The following is a 10,008-nucleotide window of genomic DNA, read 5'->3' as shown; positions in this document are numbered from 1 at the left end:
CGTGAGGCGGAGCCGCCGCGCCTTGGGGAGGCCGGGCCGCCGCTCTCCGGCCTCGGCTGCGGCGCGGTGTGGGGCTGCCCCCAGCCCGGGGCCGGTGTCCCCAGCACCCCCAAGCACTCCTGGTGGCCGCTGGCCCCCGCGGTTTGCCAGCTGGCGGGAGCCCATCTTGTCCGTGTCCCAGGCAGCCGCGACTCAGCACCTGCCCACGAAGCCATCCTCTGCTTTTAACGAATATTAAGAGATCAAGCTTCTTAATTTGCTTTCCCAAAACAAAAATAATCCGTGTTCAGCTGGAGTACCTGGCCCACTGAGCCCTGCCGTGGGTACGGGCTGGTAGGATGCGACTGTGGACGTCCCTGGAAGATGCGGGTACCGACTGCTCCACCATCGGGCTGCTGGCAACTGCGTTGTGGTTTTCCGTTTGCCGAAGGGATAAGAATTAAGAATTAATGTTATAAGGGCACTGATGGGACAAACACCAACCCGCTCATACAGTCAGCCCCTACAGGCTGGTGCTAATGGGTGATGAGAATCCACGAGGGCTGAGATTAAAAAGGTAATGGTACACATAGATGGGGAAATAAACTTACTGAGATGAATAGCATCAAAACAGAAAAATGCGTCACATCTTCAGGGTATACATGCATGTACATACTTGTTCAAGTTTCCTCCACATTTTATTGGAAAGAAGTATGTTTTCAGAGAACACATATTTTCATTTTGTTATAATTCATTTCCAAACCCCAGATTTTCCAGAAAACTATCCCTAGAACTGATTTCCTCTAAGACCTTCAGGGAGGATTCCAAGTCCTGGCTTTGCAACGGGAATCTGGAAATAGTTTAAAACCTGAGGTCTTGTGCTACCAAGCTCCCTGTGTGAAGAAGCCCAGTGTCTCAGACATGACTGCGTCACCAAACGTTGGCCCTGCTGCAACCTCTGGAACCCAAACCCATGGCCACGTCCTTTCCTGAGCACAGACCACAGCCCCACCAGCTTCCAGCCACAAAGTCTCGAGTTGAGTGAAAGTGTGTAAAGCCTGAGATTTTGCAGGTGAAACATTTCAAGCTCTACAAGCAAAATCTGTTTGCTTAGCAAAAGTAACCGTTAGATAATACGGCCACAGAAATAATTCATTTATGATGCTATAGTCCTATAAAACTGAGAATCCCAAAGCATTTTGCAAATGGTGAATTAAGCTCCAAAAGCATCCTCTGAGGCAGACAAACACTAAATAGATTACATTTTATATGGAAAAAAATGGACAATATGTGACAGCTGCAGAAAAACACAGAATAGAAACTACTCTTTTTATGTCTCTCACTTTTAGTGAGTTAAACATTCTTATTTGAAAGAAGCAATTGTTTCTATTGCATGATTTTACACTAGTAATCCTTGCAGTGATCATCTTCCATTCAAAAACCAGGCAACTCATAACATCACCTTTCAGAAGTTCGTAATGGCTCTTACATTTTTAACTATACCTGCACAAAAATGGCCAATGAACATAAATGCCTCCAAATCTGCACAGCACCAAGGAAATTAGGGGGTTAAAGAATGGGGGATCATCACAGACAGTATATGCTGCTACAGAGAAACAGCTGAATGATTTCAGAAGTGCATGGAAAGATGAGAAATTAGGAAAAGTACTTTGTCATGAGACTGCAGGCTTGGCAGATAATACTGGTGATAATAACTGGTGTGTGCGTATGTTTGAGGTGGGCACTTATTAGCAAGGAATGGAGTTAGTACTGTTTTGTAAATACTACTGGTTGTCCGAACGGCAGCAATTACATACTCATTCTTACCTACTGCCGTTGCAAAGTGTTCTGGCTTGAGCAGTCTGGGAATTGGGTTTGCATTTAAATTTCCACCACTGCTAACACCGCGGAGAGTGGGTGAGGATAGCTCCACATCCACAGCTCTCAAGGTCTCTAGATCTTTGTGTCTTTTCTGAGAGTTAGCGGGCAGCCTTGGCAGCCGCCAGAGGTGTGATTGCAGTGTGGGCAAATGTATCCAGGACCAGCGTTACTCAGAGGCTTAGGCAGCGGTGACAATGGAGGTGGAGTGGCCTATAGTTCCGTAGGAGTTAGTCGTAAAAATTAATTAGCCCCACTGGTTAGGCTAGGAGCTCCTCAAGTGTGCATCGAAGAGCTGTCGGTTTACTTCCCTGATGAATATCCTAACGACTGCAAAGAAAACATGGTAAAAGAGACATATCTGTTCCTGAAGATGAACAAAAAATTTGCAACAAACAAGCAAACAAAAGCCCCAAAACCAAAAGCAAACTTAAAGCCACTTAAAATTGTAGCATTTAAATGTTTTACCCACAGCAGGCTTTGTGTTCTCCATCAAATAACTGACAGCGGCACAAACTGTGGATGCAAGTAAGTTATCGTGGCATTTTCCCAGCTCAGTCTAGACACAAAGGTTCTTTTCCACTTTAATAATGGAGCCTAGTTTTTCTTCTGTTATCACCAGTCATAGAGCCCAAATGGCTAAATATATCAGAGGTATTCCTCAGGCTGAAAATTTCTCAGACTGCTTTGTGCATTCCATGTTTCATCTTTGAAAGCAGATGAGGCTTTTAGCATCCTTCATTTATTTTTACTTATTGAAAATCTAATGAAATGACACGCTAGGGATCTTTACCACTGGGTGCTGAGCGTCTCTTGAAATTCACTTAATGACCTAAGATCTTAGGGCAGGGGGTGGTCAACATTTCACAAGACCAGCTTCTTAGTGCTCTAAATGTACAGTAATAAATGGGCAAAACTGAGACTTTGAGGGGAGTAGACAGCTTGGGGAATTGATAATAAGAAAGATGCTGAGGTCCAGGAAATTTGTATTGTTATTATACTGTTACTATTGGGTTTGTTCTTTACCATAGTGAAGATACAATAAAGTCAGGGCTTCATCGGAACAACCAGGCAATGACCTTTGCTTGGAAATCTGATCATCTAAAATTAACCAGAACACAACGAGGGGCTGTAATAAAGAGCACAGAAGGAGTAAGGTAAGAAAATTTAAAATGGGAGTTGTATGATCACGCAGTGACTCCAATGAATCACATAAATGTAAAGATCGTTCAGCAGTCCTATGGAAGGTGGGGGATTTACATATGAACCGGTAACCAAATCCTTTATATTCAAGCTTCACAGGAGTGAATCTCAGATGAAATTTGAAAGGTGACAGGGAGGCAGCTAAAGGGATCAGAGCCAGAGTTTCAGTGAAATATGTACGTGAATAAACTAAATATTACGTAGGAGCTTGTTGGACAGTTTAGTAACAAATGGGATATCTGTCAGAGTACAGCTTGAGGCTGCCTTCTGACAGAATGAAACAACAGTTTTTAAAAAAATCCCTTCCTCATTACTGCCATGTAGACCCAGCCAACAGCAACGCCCCTCTGGAATCTCTCTCACACGATGGCAAATTTGCCTTGACAGCTCCAAGGTCAAATGAAGTCGAAGGAATCACCAAGAATTCAACCAATGGACTTTATCCAGCGGTTACAGCGAAAGACTCAAAGCAACCATAGTGGGATTCTGCTCTCAGCTTTCATCCTTCTGGACCGTACAAGGAACGCCACGTGCAGGTATCCAGGCAGGTCCCTTAGCACGGGAGGTTGCAAGCTGCGTTGGAGCCTCACGCCCTCGTGCCTCTGACCACTGCGGATCCTGATGCAGGGATGAGCTAGGGAAGGAGCACTGTGGCAAGATAACTGTGGCCAGTCTATCTGGAATGGTCAGGTGGCCCTACATGGATGCTTTTGTCTACATCGGTCATAAATTTGTCCCAAAGCCACCTCTGGTCCTCCCCTGTCTTGCACGGCACAGCTCAAGGTGCTCTGTGACTTCAGGCTTGTCTTCTGTTATTAGTGAATCTTTTTGTCTCATATTCTTAGCTCCAAAATGGGTCTAAAATATTTGTGTGTGTTTGCAGAGTTTGGGATGCCACTTACAGAGTAATTTTGATAGACTGGGATTTTTTCTTCAGATGAAAGATTCCCCGTTGACACAAACTGGCATACCCAAGTCGTATTCTTTCCCATGGCTGCTTAGCTCCGAGGTGGTTTTCCTTTCATATCATCCTCTTTCACATAAATCAAATATAAGATACTGCTACAAATGTAAACATTAACCTGTGAAAGTATAAACCCCGAAGTTTACTTATTTTACAGAGCGTGAATAGCATAGAAAAACATGATTGTTGCCTCCAAGAGCTAACACATGAAATTAAGCGGATAATGTAGAAGAGAAACTCAGTGCAGTGGATAATCAGGAGGTGCCTTCGTCAGCAATGCTAGTACCCGCTTTCAGGTTTTCATACACACTTCTGCATGCTGGATTAATACTGATAGAGAATAGCATGGACAAAGTTCACAGGAGACCAAGACGGCTAATTTCAAATTTAACATCGTGAAAAAAGGCAGTGATAAAGCCTCAGGAATATTTATAATTTCATGCTTAGAGCGTTTTCACTGGCTGTGATTCATGATGCAATGACATGATTCACAGCCTAAGGGATGTGTGAAAGATCCCACTGAAAGCAAGGATCGGAGGAATATTGCATGATCTCGTGGAAAGCACCGGGACCCTCCTGTTTTGTGTGGGAGCTCAGAAGGTCTTTCTTTACCTGAGAAATGTGGAGAATAACCAGGCACCCCTAGAGAAAATTCTGCTGCTACTGAGTCTTTCCAGACCTAAAAAAGCCATCTGCATGAACCAGATAGCAGCTCACTTTTCAGCTCCACAAGCTCTTTCCTTAGATTATTAACTGAGATTGCTAATGAGGCGGCCAGGCCAGTTAGCCACGGCCACAGTGGTGGGGTTTTTGGCTACAAACATCTGTGCAGCAGGAACAAGGCTGAACTCAGCGGACATTCGTCAGATGATGGCAACAACAAATGACTGAAGTGTTGAGCTGGATTTGAAGAGGTAGCACAAAGATAAAAGACTCCAGAAGCCCTCTGCAATTCCCTTAGTCATCCATTCCCACCGAAGGCTTCTGTTTTGAAGTTTTCAGGAGGCCTGGTGCGACCTTTGGTTGTCCTTTTGGTCAGAGCTCTTATCTGTCTAGTGCAGACTTGGCCTCTTTTTGCTTGTACTACTCAAAAACAGTTATTACGGGATAAACAAACTGTATTTGCTGATGCACGTTCTCAGTTTCCTTATCAGCTGAACAACACGCTTCTCGTGCATGTTGGGTCAAACTCACTGCTGGTCCAGCTCCAAGAATTCCGGGGCGACTGCACCAGAGCTTATTCGGTGCTCGCTCACACCTACTGACTGCAAAAATAACCCCATAACCACACCGTGATGGAGCATTGCCTTACGAGCCAACTGAGCATTTCCCAGTGTTTCAAAGCATCCTTAGGTTGATGATTACAGATCCTAGACCTTCTTAATGAGAGAGCAACATGATCTCTAAGCACTGTTTTGGGTAGCTGTCATGATGCTCCGGGATATTGTCAGATTGAAGCCTATGCATCTTATTAAAGCAGAATTTCAGTTTTACTGTGATTGCCTCTTTATAAGTAAATATAATTAAATCACCTGTATCTCAAAACCAGTTCACAGTTGTTGCAAAATACATTGGTAAAGTCACCTGATATGAGGTGCAAAAGATATCTGAGGGGAGAAAACAAAACCCTTAATCCCAGCCCAAAATCAGGGTTCTAAAAAAGTCCAAAAGCTGGAGACTGAAGTTAAGGGCTCAGCTGTCACACTTGAAAAGCTTCTCCCTGTACTAACAAGCATCCAACACCAGCAGGAGGGAACAAGTTGCTTCAAACAAGGTTCAACTTTCTGCCCATTTAATCATCATCTCATTGACAGACTTCTGAATCTTAATTTAATCACAATTCTTTAAATGTTTTCTGATATTGTATCTCAATCTCTCTGTTCTACGTCTTTTTATGGCTTCTTTTTTGTCGTGGGACAGAGGACTAGATTATTTTTTTCCAGTGTCCATTAAAATTCCCTTTGCCTGCAGTGCAGCACGCTCTATAAAAGAGATGAACCTGCTGCAAGTGAAATAAGCTGATGCTGCACTGTCTTTTTAGAGCAACAAAAGTCTTTATAGATTATTTTTCCAAGTGTCATGAATCTCCTTCAAAGTCATAAGCCACTGTTATCAATTAATGTACTTAATAGTCTCATTTTCAATTCATGTTCAGGCCACACAGAGTGTATGCTTGCCCCAGCAGATGCTTGAAAGCTTTACCTTTCAGAGATAAAATGTTACCTTGTATGTGATAGGGGTGTTAAGGGGGGGTGATTCAGGAGCAGAAAGACATGTTAAAGTGCAGCACCTGAGGCCTTCTTGTTTTCTGAATTTACAGTCTCAGGCTGGCAGTCGTATAAATGAGTGATGCTCTCTGATGTTCTCTTCCAAGCAGGCTACGAAATTGGCAGGGAGTCTTCAGTTTTGTGCTGATGTGTCCAGAATTCAAATAATTTGATTCTTGGGTATAATGACAATTGGAGGCACAGTATTACCTTGAGAAAAGAGATGGGAGAGACAGCTTCTGTATCCTGTATTGAATTAACAACCGATTCCCATTTACTCTCTCCGCTGAAAACTCTATTATGCAGGGCTCTTATTGCCCTTATTCAAGGGCATGGAATTAAAAAAGTGATATCGATGGTAATGCTCTCATCTTCCTACCATGACATTGAATAATGGGGACAAAGAAGGGAAATCTTGAAGGATGATACGCCTTTTAAAATACTGCTGACATTGGAAACATATAAAGGACAATGCATTTGAATATCAGCTGATGAAGTCATATTCAGATTTTTTCTGCTCTTCGCTTCTGACTTTAAATCATCTTTGCTTTTATTTTCACCAGTGGTTTTGGACCATTTTATTTTCTTGTTATTCCAGGAGACAGCCTTTACTGTAAGGAACATACTTGAGATAAGGACAGAGGTGAAGTGTTGGTTGCACTAATTGCAAGAGAAATCCATTCTCTCTCCTCCTGGATCTGGAGAGCAAGAGTGGGGAATCTGGTGGGGAAAAGTCCACAAGGCTGGTGCAATAATACAGGTGGAGTAATGCTGCTGCTCAAGTGGAGCCTCCTCTTCTGGCACAAGCTGTCATTTTCCAGCTCAGCTTAAGCCCTTTCTGAGGTTACATAGACTGGATAAAGCCAGTGCTCTTATAACAAAACAAGACTGACCGCTGTGGACCCTGCAGCATCCTTCTTTTACAAATACATACATTCAGGTTTAAGAATGTATTTTCCTGTGTAAATGATGCCTTACACCAAATAATGAGTGTATTTCCGTGTTAGGAAATTTTAAAAATTTTTCAGAATGTGATATTATCTCCATTTTACAGGCAGGTAACTAAGGAGCGGAATATTTAACTACATTGCCAAAAGTCACACAGGAAATACTTTCTGAGGTGAGAATGAAACACGGATCTTGCCCTCATTTGTGCAAAACCACAAAGCTTCCCTGAACTACTGACACTTTTACCTAATCTCAACCCAGATGTTAAAGAGTCCCCTTACGCCAAATGTTCAGTCAAACCTCTCTGTGAGGTGGAGAAATCAGCTCTGCAGCATACCTGTTTATGTTTTATTAGGTTAAAAACCACACTGGAAAGGGTTTAGGAAACAAGTGTCAAAACTCTTACCTGTAATGATACTGATTCTGACCATATCAAGCTATCGTTATACTGGTAACTCTGTGACTGCAGTTATTTTAGAGTCAGTTATACCATCACACTACAGGAGATCAGGATGTGATTCAAAACCTCTTCACAGGAATACTGAAAAGTTAAAATCACTGCTTAATTTGTCAAAGGGAACCTAATTTTATCTCCCCCTGCCCCTCGCACAGTCAGGACTATCAGCAGATTGTAGAAACACAGAATCACAGAATGGTTTGGGTTGGAAAGGCCATTAAAGATCATCTAGTTCCAGCCCCCCTGCCAGGGGCAGGGGCACCTTCTACTAGACCAGGTGGCTCCAAGAGCCGTCCAACCTGGTTGTGAATGCTTCCAGGGACGGGGTAGATGGCTACCTGTGATCTGAAACACATGGCCTTTGTTCAGAGACCCTTCAGCTGGCAGTGCTGCAGGATGGAGCAGAGTCCCAGTCTTCCAACCATATAACACTCCCTTTGGTACCTGTTCACCTGTATCACTAGCATGTGACTACAGAAAAATCAGCTTTATAGCTGATTGCCATCATCTGCAAATTTTTTTTTGTCATGGCCTAGAAGATGTTCACGAAGCTGTAAGCACTCATCTGCCCTGCTCATACAATAAGGCCATTGAGGTATATTTTCTCAGGGAAAGGAGATGGGGCGAAAGAAGAGGGGCTCTGACAGAGACATTGTGATGACATGGCAAGGCGTGATGACCTGGAAAGCTTTAAAGACACCTGTCACAAAGCTGTTGGTTCTGCCCTGTCTGGTGATGCAGCACTCACATGTGTACGTGCTCCCAACACGCCGACCTGAAGAATGCTGGTGCACCTCCACCCTGGGTTAGCACCCACCAAACTGCGTAAACTAACAGGGATAGTGAGATTTCGTTTCTAGCTGGACTAAATATTTGCAAGGAGCCACGGAGGGCAGAGAGAGAGGATAGCTGTATCTTCCTTGGGTACCTAGCCTTTTTGCCTGTGCTGGCAGGGACACATTTTAGGTTAAGAATTCTAATTGCAACCAGCTGCCCGTGGCCTCCAGAGGTCAGCAAATCACTGGAGAAGAGCTAAATCACAGCGCCCTCCAACTACACTTTTCAAGCGAGAACTCGTTATGTGTGGTTTCCAGTTTCACTGGTAATAAGATGTAAAGGTTTTGTCCCCAGCGCTAGCTGTGACAACAAAAGCAAGAAAAAGAAAAAAAAAAAAAAAAAGACCTCTCAGAATATCCATTGTAAAATGCAAAATGTCATCACGGGTCAGTACTGCCACTTGGATAAGAGATCCCATAGGTGACTGACTAGTTTATTAAAAATAAGCAGACAAGAAGATGCCAACATGTTTAGGTGCTGTTCCTTAGGTGTTAGTACTGGTGGGGTGAATGGACATGCCAAACACCTTCTGAGTGGGCTGTCAGACTTGTTCAGCTGTGTCCTAAGCTTTATTTTTTTAGTACATTTGAACAAAACTTGCTGTTCTAGCGTTGCGCTCAAAAAGGGTGACATAGAACCTGAAAACATACAGAGATGAGAATCAGAGATTATCAGAGGCGTGAAACAGCTTTCATGCAAGAAGGAACTTAGACTATTCATCTCTAGAAAAAAACAAGTTGGAGGGAATATGATGTACGTCTTTAAATTCAAGCATAGCGCAAAAAAAAAGGCGATAGGAAATTATCATTCATTATCTTTCACAATATAGTGATCAAGCAATGAGACAACAGGGTCTGAAATAAATACAGCATAGAATTAAACTGTGAAAACTGTTGCTTGGGGACTCGGTGGAGGCTGAAGAGTCAAAAAATGGGAGTAGGCAAGCTCACAGAGAACGGGTCAGTGGGTCGGTGTTAAGCAGAGGAGTCTGAAGGCCAGCTCCCGCAAAGGTCATGGACCTTCTGGCAGGCTGGAAAGGCTCTTGCTCACCTCAACACCCACACTTGCCTCTGTGGGAGTAAGGTACTGAAAGTCCAGTTGAGCCTGACGAGGCGTACTTCTCCTGTTCTTAGTATGACTACAGTGCTAAGAAACTTCCTTTTGCTTAAGAAGCAAGTGACAACAGTCTTTGCAGGAAAGACTCTGAACTTAATTCTTTCTAAATACTGGCAAGTATTGATTGGCTCTAGTGATATTATGCTGGATTCAATAATGCAGAGCAAAATCGGGACAAGCCACCTTTCTAGCAGACCCTAATCTTAAATGATCTCTGAGATCAGATAGGGTCTGCCTTTCTTGCCAAGTAACACCCTTTTCTGTGGATGTGACACCCTTCTCTGCATATTTTTTCTGTGGGCCACCAGCCTCAAAACATCCTCATGAACAGCAAAGAGCCTCAGTGTCACACAACACTA

At 43.4% G+C, this 10,008-nt stretch overlaps 1 long non-coding RNA gene across 1 annotated transcript; it reads left to right on the top strand.

The window, feature by feature from the left end:
* Positions 1-5: 5 nt before the first annotated feature.
* On the top strand, positions 6-5,572 carry LOC114017782 (uncharacterized). The gene is made up of 2 exons (XR_008734067.1): positions 6-556; positions 757-5,572. It is a non-coding gene; the product is annotated as an uncharacterized LOC114017782 (long non-coding RNA).
* Positions 5,573-10,008: the final 4,436 nt, after the last annotated feature.

Source organism: Falco cherrug, chromosome 10, assembly GCF_023634085.1.
Source record: "Falco cherrug isolate bFalChe1 chromosome 10, bFalChe1.pri, whole genome shotgun sequence".
Taxonomy (NCBI): domain Eukaryota; kingdom Metazoa; phylum Chordata; class Aves; order Falconiformes; family Falconidae; genus Falco; species Falco cherrug.
The sequence above is the reverse complement of the archived record's forward strand: the minus strand, read 5'-3'. Positions and strand labels throughout refer to the sequence as shown.